General features: G+C 35.4%; 1 protein-coding gene across 1 annotated transcript in view; it reads left to right on the forward strand.

Moving 5' to 3' along the window:
- Positions 1-14,330, forward strand: part of LOC144366039 (uncharacterized) — a 110,363-nt gene extending 96,033 nt beyond the window's left edge. Inside the window, exon 5 of the transcript XR_013424851.1 lies at positions 14,264-14,330. The gene's annotated coding sequence lies outside the window, so the exon portion shown is untranslated. The remainder of the gene's footprint in view (positions 1-14,263) is intronic.
- The last annotated feature ends 1,333 nt before the right edge of the window (positions 14,331-15,663 follow it).

Genomic DNA, 15,663 nt, shown 5'->3' on the forward strand with positions numbered 1-15,663 from the left:
ATAATGACTGGGGAAATTTTCTTAAAAGCAAAAAGAGTCTTTCATTTTTACATGGCAGCAAATAGTCAAGATTTAGTTCAGAGTATCATTGGTCTTGAAAGCTCTATGGCACACAATTACAAATGATTGTCTTAGATTTTAACATAAAAGGCATATAAAGAGTCCCCAAGGCAAATTCTATGTTATGTTATAATATCGTAACTTTTAGGTACAGAAGAGAATCTGTTATAAGGATCTCATTCCTGAATCCTGCTGACGTACACAAAACCTGAAAGTTCACCATTAAGAATCTCATTAATGAGATCAAGGGTCCAAAGATCCCTTTCTGGTTATCTTCAGCTCATCTTCATGGTGCTTATGCTTGTCCTTATAATTCCAAAATGGTTGCTATGGTCCCAGAGATGTAGTAATGTATTGGGCTGACAAAAAGAGGAGTACTTCCTACTTTGCATCATGTTATTGTTGTTGTTACAAAAAAGGAAACTTTCTTGGGGAGCAGATCCCTCTCAGTCTCCTGAACCAGAAGCCGGTTACATACCCATGCCCTTTACAGGAGCAGTGTGGGAGGGAATATGTCTGACGCCAGCATTCCTAACAGGAGGAAAGTTTGGTTATCAAGGAACAGAGTTGAGAGCAGGAAATAACTGCTGGGTGTCTGCTATGCCCTCATCGTGAAACTGAGGAGAAGAATTAGGGAGAGAATAAATGGGCATAGGTGTGGTCTCCCATAGAAGTTAACAAAATCCGGACTCTGTACCAGATTATGTAAGCTTAAACTAGTTAGTTTGGAACTTGGTTTGCTCATCCATAAAAGGAATAAATAATGTGTAAGTTTTAAAATTGCTATAAGAGAAGACATACAAGCCCTGTGGTACCTGACTCTTAGAACACAGTCAATAAATGATACCCATTATTACATACAAATACTGGAATTATACACTTAAATGTCTCCTTATTGTATGTAGAATCATTTTCACTTTCTTTTGTTTCCTCATCTCTAGAATTCATGTTTTTAAGGACCAATGTACACTTAAAAACTAAATTGTTTATAAATAAAGTAAGTTGATAAGCAAATATATGAGCATATGGTAGAATATTAGAGCTAGAAATTAAAAATCTCATTATACAAAGACTAAGATCTAATGCATGGTAGGTATTTAATAATCTCAAGTGGAGGAATGAAGTCTAGAGGAATGGAGTGAGTTATCTGTGGCTAGCAGCTGGATATTGCATTCAAGGAGAAAAATGACTTCAAACAAAACATTTATTAGATATGGGGAATGTTATTAGTGAACTTCTAGTGCACAGATTGTGGCATTAATATAAAATTCCTCCCCTTTTCTCCTGGGAATCATCTCATACCTTAACGAAAAGTGAGCAACAAAACAAGCCACGTTGTTTATTTGTTTCTTCTGTTGCTGGGGGCTGGACCTGGTTCCTTGAGCATGCTATGCATGCACTCTAGAACTTGGCTTATACCCCCAACTCAAATTATCATTATTAATAGATATTAATGCAATAAGTTAATGGGTTCCTGTATGACATTTCTATTCATGCATGCATCTTGTTTGGATCACATCCACCCTGCCTTCTGTGCTCTTTTGCTATCTTCTCTTAGCCCGTTCACTCCCTTCCCTACACTAATAGTTTCTCTTCTACTTTCAGGGCATCTTTTTGTTGTTGTTGTTGTTAGCTTTTCAACATGAGAAAAAAACATGTGATACTTGTCTTTCTTTCTTTGTCTGATTCATTTACTTAACATGATGTCCTCCAGTTCCATGCATTTTTCCTGTGAATGACAGGATTTATGGTTGTATTTCTGGCTAAATATCCCATTTTGTATACATATCATTTTTTAATCCATTTATCTATTGATCAGTACCTAGACTAATTCCATATCTTCTCTATCGTGAGCAATGCTGCAATAAACATGGGTGTGCAGATATCTCTTGCTTATTGGTCTTATTTCCTTTGAATATATATATATAAACTTCAGGTTATGTAACTAGATCATATGGTAGTTCTTCTATACTAATTTACATTCCCACTCACAGTATATAAATGTTCCTTTTTCTCTACATTCTTACCTGAATTTGTTATTTTTTGTTTTGTTAGTAATAGCCATTCTGACTCATGTGAGATGGAATCTCAATGTAGTTTTGACTTGCCTAGACCGGGTGGCTAAAGCAGATGGGCATTTTTTCAAATATTTATTGGCCATTTGTACTTGTTTAAGAAATGTCTGTTCAGATAATTTGCTTAGTTTTGATTGGATTACTTGCTCTTTTGTTGTTGAGCTTTTTGAGTTCCTTAAATATTAGGGATATTAATCTTCTGTCAGATGAATGAATAGGTAGCAAAGATTCTCTCTCATTCTGCAGGTTAGCTCTTCATTCTCCTGACTATTTCCTGTGCTGCACTGAACCTTTTTAATTATTTTTGTTTCCTCAGCTTTTAATCAGGAAATATTTACCAAGATATGTGCCAATACCTTACAATATTTCCAATAGATAATCCTCTAGTAGTTTCAAAGTTCCAGCTCTTAGGCTAAGGTCTTTGATTCATTTTCAGTTGATTTTTGTACAGGGTGAGAAATAGAGGTCTAGTTTCAGTCTTCTAAATGTGGATATCCAGTTTTCTAGCACTGTTTGTTGAAGAAGCTGTCTTCCTCCAACATGTTTTCTTTTCTTTTTTTAAAAATATTTATTTTGTAGCTGGACACAGTATCTTTATTTTATGTATTTTTATGTGGTGCTGAGGATCAAACTCAGGGCCTCACACATGCAAGGCAAGCGCTCTACCACTGAGCCACAACCCCCGTCCCGTATGTTTTCTTTGTTGAGAATATGATGGCTGTAGATGTATGGGTTTATATCTGAGTCCAAAATTCTTCTCTTCTAATCATCTATGTGCCTGTTTTTGTGCCTGTACCATGATGTTTGTGTTGCTATTATTTTGTAGTATATTTTAAAATCAGGTATTGTGGTACCTCCAGCATTACCCTTTTGCTCAGGATTGCTTTGGTTATTTGGGCTCTTCTGTGGTTTCATGTAAATTTTGGAATTATCATTTCTAGTTCTGTGAAGAATGATATTGGTGTTTTTATGGGGACTGATTGAATTTGTAAATTGCTTTTTGTAGTATGGCCACTTTAGCAATAAATTTATAAACATGAGTTTTTCCATATTTTAGTATCTTCTTCAATTTCTTTCATTAGTGTTTTACAAATTTTATTATAGAGATCTTTTGCCACTTTGTTTAGTTATTCATAGGTTTTTTGATGCTATTGCAAATGAGATTGTTTTCCTATTTCTTTTTTAATGAATTCATCTGGTATATATAAAAGCTACTGATTTTTGTATATTGATTTTGTATCAAGCTACTTTACCGAATTTGTTTTTCATTTTTTGAGTCTCTTGGAGGAATCTTTAGAGCTAAACAATATTTTTTAAAGTGAAAAAATGATAAACTATTTTTCTAGACTCTAAAAATTGATGCAAGCACTGTTGAAAAGAGTTAGGGTTGAACAAGGAAGTCAAGAATTATAAGGAGGAACTGGGGTTGTAGTTTAGTGGTAGAGTACTTTCCTAGAATGTGTGAGGCACTGGATTTGATCCTCAGCACCACATAAAAGCAAATAAGATAAAGGCATTCCATCCATGTACAACTAAAACTATATATATTTTTAAATTTTTTTTAAAGAATTATAAGGAAAGAACTAAAAGATCCCACACAGAGATAATTGAGCAAGAAAACTCCATAACTGCAAATTTCAAAGGAGGCAGAGTTACATTTCTAGAAGATGAAAGACACCCACTGAAATTAAAAAAGCTGTTGTCAAAGAGTATTGTTGGACCCTATATGATTGTGAAGAGCAAGAAAGAATAAGACAAAGTGGTAAATTTACACAGGAAGTCATGTTTTCAGGATGTAGTCTGTTTTAGTCAGCTTTTGCATTATTGTGACCAAATGACCTGACAAGAACAATGTAGAGAAGGAAAAGTTTATTTTGGCTCATGGTTTCAGAAGTTCAGTTTATGGTCAGCCATGATGAGACAGAACATGAAGGCAGAAAAGTCCAGGAGAGAAAATCATCTCAGGACATAGCAACTAGGTAGCAGAGAGTTCTGCTCACCAAGAACAAAATATAAACCCCCAAACTCACTGGCAGTGACCTACCTCCTGCCTACCTACAGTTACCACCCAGTTAATCCATATTAGTGGATTAATCCACTCATTAGTTGGTACCTCTCATAACTTAATCATTTAACTTCTGAGAATTCTTGCATTGTCTCACACATGAGATTTTTGGGAGCACCTCATATATAAATCATTACGTAGTCTGAGTTTGGGTGGCAAATGAAAGAGAGCCTTTAAACTGATTAATATGCTATAATCCATAGAGGAGAAACAATGGCTACATCAACTTTTGTACAAAATACCGAATTCCACCCTTCCTGGGCTATTAACTAAACTACTTTTACTATAGAATCTTCCCAAAATAGCTAGTCCAGGGGAAATTATCTCTGCCCATAATCAGTAATAAAAAAAAAGCAATATATGATCTCTAAAACATGCTATACTTTTAAAAAGGAAGAAAGAGGAATAAGAAAATAAAGAACATTTATTATTGAGCAATAAAAGTTGTGGCTAAATATTTCTCCATTTTTAATTAAATGAATTAATTGCTTTTTAAAGCAGAACCACAAATGCCAGACTTTATCCAACAGATGCTGAAAAAAAAAAACACCTAGAAGTGAATCATAAGACACAAGAAGCCAAAGAAACTTATGTCATCATAGAAGCAGAAACATAATTGGTAAGAGTACAAAGAATAAAACACAGAAATCACAATAAAAGACATATAGCATAGATATGAAATAATAAAAATTAATGAAAAAAGAGAATTTTGAAGTGTCATTATAAAATAGAAATAGAATGATATTCAATAATAGAAATAGAATGATATTCAATATACATATCAAAGATCCTCCAAATAAGAAAACAGAAGCAACAGAAGGAAATATTTAAAGCTGTAACACCAGAAACATTTTCTAAATAAAAACACAATAATACTGAAAGTGTCCTGTGAACCAGGAAAGTTTGAAATATTTTTCCTATGAATTGTTCTTGAGAAATTTTCAATTCTTGTTTATATTTAAATGTGTTAAACTTTCTTATTATTTTAGAGATATGTATAATTTTATATCTATGATTCATATATTTATGCATATATATATTCACCAAATATTATATTTCTCTTTCTCCCAAAAAATAATGTATAATTATAGCAAAGGGATTTCTAGAAAGTTTTGAGTCACTCTAATTGCACATCTATGACTAAAACAAATAAAAGCAATAGAGTAACAAAGAGAATGTAAATGTTATATAATCTGATGGTGAAGAAATAATAATAAAAAAGATAAAGGGTAAACCCTTACATCACTTAATAATGAAAAATAGGTAAAAGAGGCACAAGCATATATAATAGTGCAAAGGTAAACCCTAAAAAGTATACAATTTAAAATTGGCACTAACTTAATAATTTCTCGTATGGGAAATCAATATTCACTTATAGAGTAAGAACACAAAGTTACACATATAAAATAATATAAGCTTTGTATTTATTATATAAATTATAGTTATGAAATTATAAACCCAATGTAAATGCTCTTAAATGTCAGCAGAATTATACTCCTAAGAAAAACAGATCACATTGTTAATGATTGTTAAGCCCTAAAACAAACAAAAATACCACACAACGTAATACAACATAGATAGGATTAAAATATTGACATATCAATTGACGTAAGCTCATCTACAGAAAAGGATTTTAGGTAGGAACTCAAGATGTTTGTAGTTCACAGGATCCACCCAAACCAGGACTGCACCTAGACTCCTGAGAACTAAAGTTCTCCTTGACCATCTTGACTCCGAGGAGAATACAGAGCTGGACTTAGACAAGGATGAGAGAAATGGCCATTTGTTTTTATCTGATATTAAACTACTTCTACCATTGAAAACTCATCATTAATAAGAAGTTCCCAGAGAAGGATGTGCAGAAAGTAATGAAGTTTTAGTATGAAACTTTCCTGTGAAATGAAAGTTGCACATACTTTTCTTGTGCAATTGTTAAGAAATACATGTAATTAAATTTGAACCAAACTTGAAGCATGTTTACAGAATCCAAAAAATCCTGGAAAAAAGCTCATCCAGATAATCTTCACTATATCTAATGGCTGCAAATACACACAGCTAATCAAGATTAGAGCTTTCTATAATTATGGAAATAAGAGATAAAATAATTCATAATAGTTAAAATAATTTTACCAGGGCTAGAATGCAGCTCAGGGATAAAGGATGTGTGTAAGATTCTGAGTTCCATCCCCAGGACCAATAAATGAATAGAAAAAAGTAAAATAAATAAAATAATTTTATCAGTAGAATTGTCTTAAAATCTGCTAAAAGATAGATTCTTCAGGAGAGATTATCCACTGTAGATATGGGTGTGACACCAAAATTATAGGGGTCAATAGAACCGCTCTGCAGAAAACATCTCTGAAGCTTGTTCCTATGCAACTGAATCAATACCAACCAAAGCTAAGCCTACCTGCAAATGATTATTTTACTAAACTGTAAAGGCTTCCTACCCCTGAAGCTTCAGGAAATCAATAAATGAGACTTCTGACTGCAGGAATAATTGCACATATCTAGTTTTGTTTTCTTAGCCAGTGTTGTAATAGAGCTTCATTAAAATTTGAATCAGAAAGGGAAAAGATTTGGCCAAGTGCTTTGTCTTGTTCTCATTCCCAAGTAAATTGTTTGCAGTTAATTGATTAACTCTATTTTAACCTCTTCCTCCTATAATTGAGCTAAGGTCTTATATAAAACATAGAGGTTTTCATATTTCTTATGAACAAATTCTTCCTTCAGGAAACAAGGGGTGAAAAGAAAAAGAAGGCAAAGATTTTTAGAGTAGAGGAAAGAAACAGGATCCAATTCTATGCTCACTACAAGAGATTCACCTTATATCCAAAGATAAAACGAGGATGAAAGTGAAAGGATGAGAAAAAGTACAGTCTTCAAACAGTAACCAAAAAGAATGTTGCAGTGGCCATACACATATTAGATAAAGTAAATTTTATGAAAAATAGTTATCAGAAATAGGTGAGAACATTTTATAATAAAAGATCAGTCTATTGAAAAGATATGACAATCACCAAACAGACTCCAAAAATACCTTAAGTGAAAATTGACAGATTTGAAAAGAGAAATAGACAACTCAGTAATAATAGCTGGAAGCTTCAATAGTCCACTTTCAACAATGAATGGGACATTTAAACAGAAGACCAATAAGAAAATGCACTCTATCTAATGCATCTGTAGAATACAGCATCATATGATTCTGCATTCTTTTCTTAACAAATTCACAAAGATCCAGAATAGCCAAAGCAGTCTTGAAAAAAAAAAGAATACAATTGTAGAACTAATATTTTCCAATTTTAGAACTTACTACAAAGCTATATGATCAAAGTTGTATGGTACAAGGATAGATCAAGGGAACAGACCTTAGAGTTCAAAAAGAAACTTTCATGTCAGGATCCATTCTATGAAGGAAATAATAGGTTTGTTTTTTTTTTAACAAAAGATTCTGGGTTGATGGATCTTCACATGATAAGAAATGAAATTGGATCCTTGCTTCATGACATGCACAAAAATTATCACAAATAAATAAAATATTCAAATGTAAGAGTTATTATAAAACACAGAAGAATCATGGATGTAGTTCATGTTATTGGATGAGATGGTAGTTTCCTCAATATTACATGCAAAACACACTGAACCAAAAGAAAAATAATAGACAAGTTGAACTTTGTGAAGATTAAAATTATTTGTTTCAAAGAACATTATCAAGAGAGTTGAAAGGGTCTAGCATCTAGGATACATAAATAACTGTCACAGTTGAGCAGTAAAAGACAAATAATCCAATTTGTAAATGGGCAAAGTGTTAGAATAGGCATTTCTCCAACGAAGAGATACAAATGATCAATAGGCACATGTAAAGGTGATCAACATTGTTATCCATAAAGGAAAAGCAAATCAAAACTATAGTGAGATGTCACTTCACATTCACTTGGATGTTATAATTAAAAAAAAGATGGATAAAAGCAAGCATTGGCAAGGTTATTGAGAAATTGCAACCTGCACAAACTGGTATTGGGAATGTCAAATATTGCATGTATTGTAGAAAACCATGTGTCATTTCCTCAAACGGTTAAATATGAAGTTATATGGTACCCAGAAATTGCACTCCTAAGTATAAGTCCAAAAGAAATGAAAACGTCTCTCTATAAAAACTTGTTTATGAATGCTTATAGCAGTTTTATTCATAAGGACAAAAGAGTAGAAACAACCCAAATGTCCATCAAAAAACAAATGAATATAAGTGAATTATGGTGTGTTAATGAAATGTAGTATTGTGTAGAGACAGGAAAGAATGAAGTATTGATTCGTGCTATGATATGGATAAGCCTCGAAAACATTATCCTAAGTGAAAATAAGCCAGACACAGAAGACCATTTATTGTATGCCATTCATGAAATGTTAAGAATAGGCAAATTCAAAATAATGAAGGTAGATTAGTGCTTGCTTGGAGAGGTGACGGGATGATGGGGAAAAAGGAATAGTGAGGGACTGCTATTATGTGTGCAGTTTCTTTCTGGGGTGATACAAATATTCTAATTATGATGCTTGCACAACTCTGAACATACTAAATATACAGAATTGAATTTTATGTGAACTTTATCTCAACAAAGATGTAAAAGAGGGAGGTTTTTATCTAGCAGGTATAACTGCTTTTACAGCCTTTCCTCATTCCCTCTCTTCTCAGCCCTTTTGCACTACACCAAGAGTAAAAGGACTTGGCAAATCCTCTATCAATAGCTTGGTAGATCCTTTATTGAAAAGTTTAGGAACTGTCAAATGTGTTAATGTTGCTGTGTCCACAAGTGATGTGACTGCTTTTACTGCATTTGGAAACATCTTTATTTAATATGCTATGTTTGTGCCTCTTTTTGGCTTCTAATCTTTAGCAAAACCACCAAATCTCATTGTAGTGTCCGTGAGTCCAGTCTGTTTGCATAGTTGTATGTACAGGTTGCAGAACAAACTGTAGACTCATGAGCACCTACATCACAGCTTTTACCTATAAATTCATTCCTGGGAGCATGCATTAATCAGAGTTCCATTACTGTGATAAAATACCTGAGATTAATGCCTTAAAAGGAGGAAAGCTTTATTTTGACTCCTATTTGCAGAGGTTTAAGTCCACGGTCACCTGGTCCCATTGCTTTGGGGCCTGTGGTTAGACAGTATATTATGGTGGAAGTGTGTGTCGGAGGAAACCTGTTCCCTTTATGATGTGGAAAAACAAAGAGACAGAAACAGGTCCAGGCCCAATATCCCTTTCAAAGTCATGCCCTCAGTCACCTAACCTCCCTCAATGAGGCCCCACCTCCTAAAGGTTCTACCACTTCCCAATAGCACCAGATGCTGAGGGCCAAACCTTTAACCTGTGAATCTTTAGGGAATATTCCAGATCCAAACTATAGCCCAGCACTATATTTAGTATCAAATCCCACATTTGACCAGGGTTGGTGGGTGTGAATGGGAAGGCCCCCTCAGACTGGCTGCAGAGCTTTATGACTTCCTCTCAAATCTTACAGCTCCAGTGAGACTATTTGCGAACATGAAATGACCAGACGGTCCCTTTTTATTATTTTTGTTTTCCCCTGGCTAAGCTTCAGTATCACGTCGAGTTCTTCTCAGAAGCATAACTTTTCTGGGAACACCTCTTCACTAGGGACTTGCCCTGAGACTGGCCCTCCTGAGCACCTGAAGGTCATAGTTCTCCATGTCTCTGAGCTCATATGCTAACTAGTTGGGTCTGGCCTCATCATTTTTTAGAAACTAATATAGATTGCCAAATATCTTTTGAACTTACCATTTTATGATGTTTAGTCGAAGTAACTCTTCTGCTGGTTTCTCTTGCTCCTTGTTTCTCTAGTTTTGTATCATCATATAAAAACATATACCTCAGGGTATAGGTATTTCTGTTGGTAAATATATGAATACAAGCCACAGAAAGTACAGGTACTGAGGTCTCAAAACTTCAGACAGTGCTCAGGAAGTTAGTAGCTACAAAATGTTCAAATTATGTGAACACAACCATCACCTCTTCCACAGAAGCTCCCTGACAGCATTCTTTTTCAGAAATGAAGGTTTGGATGTATTCAAGGAAAAATGAAAACGAAGTTAAGAGCTACTTGTGTTAAAGCAGGACAATGCCTAGGGAAGGAGTGCTCTTTGGCCAATTAGAGTAAGCAGAGTGGACTCCTGGAGACAAAAGGAGCTAAAGGCAGGACTTTACATCCAAAGCATCCAAATTCCTTCGGCTCCACCCCTTTTCCTTTCCTGAGAATGTCTGATGACTAACAAGACCCAGGTATGTGGTTATGGGGCATGTCACCTGTCCCTATCCAAGCTGTATTGCAAAGGTTTTCATGGAAGGAAGAAGTGTCTTGGACGGGAACATTTCTCAACCATTAGCTCATAGAGAGTTTTTATCTTTGTCTTTTCAGAAATGTCCAATCTTATCCTGTTTTTGAAACTGGTATTGAGCCCCATAAAACATGCTCTGTGAGCCTGACACAGATGATATTTCTGCTCTTGAGGGCCGGTTTTAATCAAGTTTTACCCCTGCTAGCCAGCTAATATCAATTTAAATTCCCTGACGATCCAGGAATAAGAGCAGGATTCATTATTGAGGTTTCTTGGAGGCGTCTTAGCCAAGCTGCATATAAATGGAGCTCAGGTCATTTTTCAAAAGCCTGTTCTTTCTTCCTTCGCTGCCCCCAGTGAGCGACTAGCTTATTACTGCAGAGTTCTGCTCGCTGTTTGGATCAGCAGGAATCTCCTCAGTGACAGAGTCTGCCATGCTTGGACTATCTTCCTGGCCTTTCTCTTCAGCCTGAGGCCCTGCCAGGACCTAGGTGACAGACAAGGCTAAGGATAGAACAGGCAGTGGAGTGCGTAGAGTCGCATCCTGGGTAGAAACAAGCAGTGCACTTCCTATTCGTTTCTCAGACACCAAATTTATTTTCTTGTTAATGAGTGTTTTATTCAGCCTTCTTTTCACTGCTGTGACCAAAGGACCCAACCAGAACAATTGTAGTGGAGGAAGAGTTTATTTGGAGGCTCAGGGTTTCAGAAGTTTTCATTCATAGAAGGCTGTCTCCATTCCTCAGGGCTCCAGGTGAGGCAGACCATCATGATGAAAAGAGTATGGTGGAGGGAAACAGTTCACATGTTAATCAAGAGGCAGAGAGAAAGTCCACTTGCCAGATACAAATATATATATATATCCAAAGTCACACCCCAATTCCCACATCCTCCAGCCACACCCTACCACTTCAGTTACCATTCAGTTAATCCCTGTCAGGGTATGAAATCACTGATTGGGTCAAGACTCTTAAAACCCAATCATTTCTCCTCTGAACCTTCTTGCATCGTCTCACACTTGAGCTTTTGGGGGACACCTCACATCCTAACCATAATAATTAGTTAGGCTCCCAATTCCTCTAAAGTTTTGTCTCTGAACATTTTGTAACTCTCATGAGTGTTGGTGAGACTTGAGAAAAGAAGAAATTGAGATGCCATAAGGGTAGAACTGAAGGGGACCCTGTTCCCTGCAATATGGCTTTGACCCAGATGTTAATTGTAGCCATTGGCTACAGTTAGTGTGTTTGAATAAATTTCTAAAAACTGTGACTTTTTGTTAAATAAAGGCAAACAAATCCATTTTTTTTCACATTGGATTACAAAATATACTTAGGACAAAATACTCCACAGCAGGCCAAAAAAACAGTGATCAAATGTATATGAGATGAATGTTATCAAAGGGAAAGCAGGTATATGAATCCTCATAACAGCAGGGTTGAAATCTGGCCAAAAATATAAAACAGCATAACAACAGGTAGTTTATAATGATGTGCAGTGTACTTCACACCAAATATACTATAAATACTCATAAACCAAAGGATATCACAGCCTTATGAACCAAAGGATATCACAGCAGCAAGCATAAGAGAAACAGAAGATATGTGCAGAAATACATAGAAGCACATTAGAGATAGACAGCTGTTATGTACCTCATTCACACTGTGATGGAAGCTATGGTCAAAAAGTCAGTGGGGACCTAGAGATGCTAAAGGTTTGAAAATGGTTTGTATCCACAGGGGTCCATTGTGATTAAAGGCTTTGTTCCCAGGTGGCACTGTTGGTGGAAATATTGGAGGTGGAGCCTAGTGGAAGGTCTTTAGCTTTTACAGGGAACACATCAGAAGACAGGTCTAGTGGAAGGCCTTGGTAGTTCCTGCAAGAGGCTTGTTATAATCATCTCTTTGGCCCCATCTGGCCTGTCTGCTCCAGGTTCAATATGTAATCCCTTGCTTGCTCCTACACATGCTCCCAACATTGCTATATGCTATTTTGTAACACAGCCAAGGACTGAACCAGTCCGACACTGTGCCCTTGGACCTCAAAACTATGAAAAACAATACCTGACTTTTTGTTGTTCTCTTATTGATCGGTCTTTAAAATTATGGTTGTTTGGGAGAGTAGTGGAATGCAACTGTAATCCACACTGCTCAGGAGACTGAGGCACGAAGATTGCTAGTTTGAGGCTAACCTGGGAAACTCAGCAAGACTGCCTCAAAATAAAATTTGAAAAGGGTTGAGGATGTAGCTCATGGGTGCAACACTTGCCTAGCATTCATCTAGAGGTCTTGGGATCAATTCCCAATACATTCCCCCCCCCAAAAAAAATTATGGTTATTCACTTAGCATTTTCCAATGGTGGCCCTATAGTTGAGCCACATCATTACAAATTCAAGTTTAAAATATACTTATGTTTCCATCCATCATAGGCATTATTCATATTAATGCTAAAGTTGTCCTATCTTTGTCCACTGGGAACATTTTCAAGTTGATCCTTGGTTTCCTTCAGACATGACAACCATAATTTGTAAAAACTCCTTTGATTTCTGATATGACAAGATGTCTGGCTGATTTCATTCACTTCTTGCCCTAAGCCAAAAATCAGTTATTTCTTAAAGGAGAACTAATTTTTTTTGGAGGTAGCTTTAGAAATAATAATCTGGGCCAGGTATAGTGGCACACACCTGTAATTCCAGCGGCTTGGGAAACTGAGACAGGAGGATCACTTGAGTTCAGCCAGACTTAGCAATGGAGAGGGGCTAAGCAACTCAGTGAGACCCTCTCTCTAAATAAAATACAAAATAGGGCTGGGGTAGTGGCTCAGTGGTTGAGTGCCCTGAGTTTAATCCCTGGTACCCTCCCCCCTGAAAAAAAGAAAGAATAATCTGGGTCCTAGAAGTACTCACTGTTTCTAGTCCTTTTCAGTGGTCAACATTGTATATGTATATAACTTTTTATATATTTTATATAATTTTATATGTACAAATTATGAATTCATAATGGAATTTTCCAATTCAAATTTGCTAGAGGAATTTAACTTTACCTTTTCAGTCTCGTGTTTTTGTCGCTCTTTCCCACAACTAAAGCCCATTTTCCAAAATCAATATAATTACTCATTAATACATAATAGTCTCAAAAAATACCATCATCAAAGACATAATCTAAAAACAATTTACAGGTTTTTTTTGGCTTCTTTTGTCCTTAGGGTATTTTTGTTCATAACAAATTGAAACGTATTAAAGCCATTTGAAATGGTTTCATTGCTGTGAGATTATGCCACCAACTTGATATACTGTTCTGTTCCTTTGTTTCATTTTGTTTCCAGTTTTTAGGGTGGCTTTTAAAATTTTTTATGTAATGTTGTAATTATATAATATGTTTACATGACTTAAAAATTAAACCTACAAAGTGAGGTATATATTTTAAAAATATTGAAAGTAAGGTATATATTTTAAAAATATTGAAAGTAAGGTATATATTTTAAAAATATTGAAAGTAAGGTATATATTTTTAAAATATTGAAAGTAAGGTATATATTTTTAAAATATTGAAAGTAAGGTATATATTTTAAAAATATTTTTCATATATTTGTATCATGATCTTTGATGTATTTTCTGGAAGACTAACCTTGATCTTGGTTCTCCACAATGAGCAATGCTTCTATGAGCTATTAAATTTATTTTTAATAAACTCTTTTTCTTTTCAGTCTGCTAAATTGGCTTCTGTTTCTTATAATAAGAACTTTGACTGATCTGGAGAAAATGGCTATTGGGTGAGCAACCAACTTCATTTGCAAATTGATTTATGCTTTCTTGGGACTAGCTTTGCATGAACAAAATCTCAAATAAATGACAAACTTGAGCATAACTAAAGTCTCTATGGCACCTTTCCCAGCCTCCTACTTTGTCCTACATTCATGTAACTAAGGGAGAACACAGACGTGATCTGCCACAGAATTGAGGGGGAAAAAAGTTTCAGGACCCTTAACTCTTTAGGCACAGCAGATGCTGGAATACATTGTACATATCTGCTTGGTTTTTATGTCACATCATTTCTGCCTTTCCCTGTGTTCAGTTTTATACACATTCTCCAAGAAGTTCAATAGACTTCCCAAGGCCTGTTCATGGTTTTGCTCCAAAGGAAGATTGAGAAGCTAAATTTCAACAAGAATTTCATTCTACTATATTGAGCACCAATGTGCTCTTAAGAATAGTATCCTTTATTAAGTTAAAAAAATGTAGTAATCCCATACTCATGGCAATTGACAGCACCCTTTGATCTAAGTGAAATACCAATTTCTCTCTTCAAGTCCAGTGTTAAGTCTGTTATCACAGAGCAGTTGTGAGTTAATTCACTTTCTCTCATCTCTATTCAAGAGCCCATGGTACCCGAACAAATGAGAGATCTGAGCACTGTCAACTGGGTCTAATGATAGAGCATGAAAGTGGTATATTAAAATGACTTTACTTGCTCCTTTTTCATGCTGAGAGTCTTTCTAAAAATTTATAGACATGTCTAATCACAGTATATTTTGTACTTGTTCTTTGGCAGCCCAAACAACTTGAACCACCATTCAAATTAACCTTGCAGCACTTTCTAAACAACTTTATGTCTTACAGAAGATGGCAATGACTTTGGCTGAAATTTCCAATGTTCTCTGAAATGTTTTCCTAGGAGCATTCATGTGTATGTATCTAAAATATTCCAAATTTCAATGAATTTGGGAAATGCTACCAAGAGTTTACCCTGCATTGGAATTCACACAGGCTAAGAGCATTTTAGAATATTTCAGTCTCTCTAATTTCCAAGCATGATCCTAGCATCCTTCTTACCAGTGTTCCCTAGAACTTGTCCTAGAGGTAAAAATAGTTGACCTTGATCGAGGATTTACAAGGGGCTAGGCACAAATCTATAGCTTTGTTCTACATAATTCTATAGGATCATCTCAGTCACTACAATAACCCTGGGAAATTTGTGCACTCTGGTGCTATTTTATGGGTAGAAAAACCAAGGAACAGAAATGATAACTACCTTGCTTGAGACTACATAGCTAATAAAGGAACCAGGAGTCAAACTCAGGTACCACGGCTTTTGCACCCACCCCTT

This window comes from Ictidomys tridecemlineatus, chromosome 8 (genome assembly GCF_052094955.1).
Source record: "Ictidomys tridecemlineatus isolate mIctTri1 chromosome 8, mIctTri1.hap1, whole genome shotgun sequence".
Taxonomy (NCBI): domain Eukaryota; kingdom Metazoa; phylum Chordata; class Mammalia; order Rodentia; family Sciuridae; genus Ictidomys; species Ictidomys tridecemlineatus.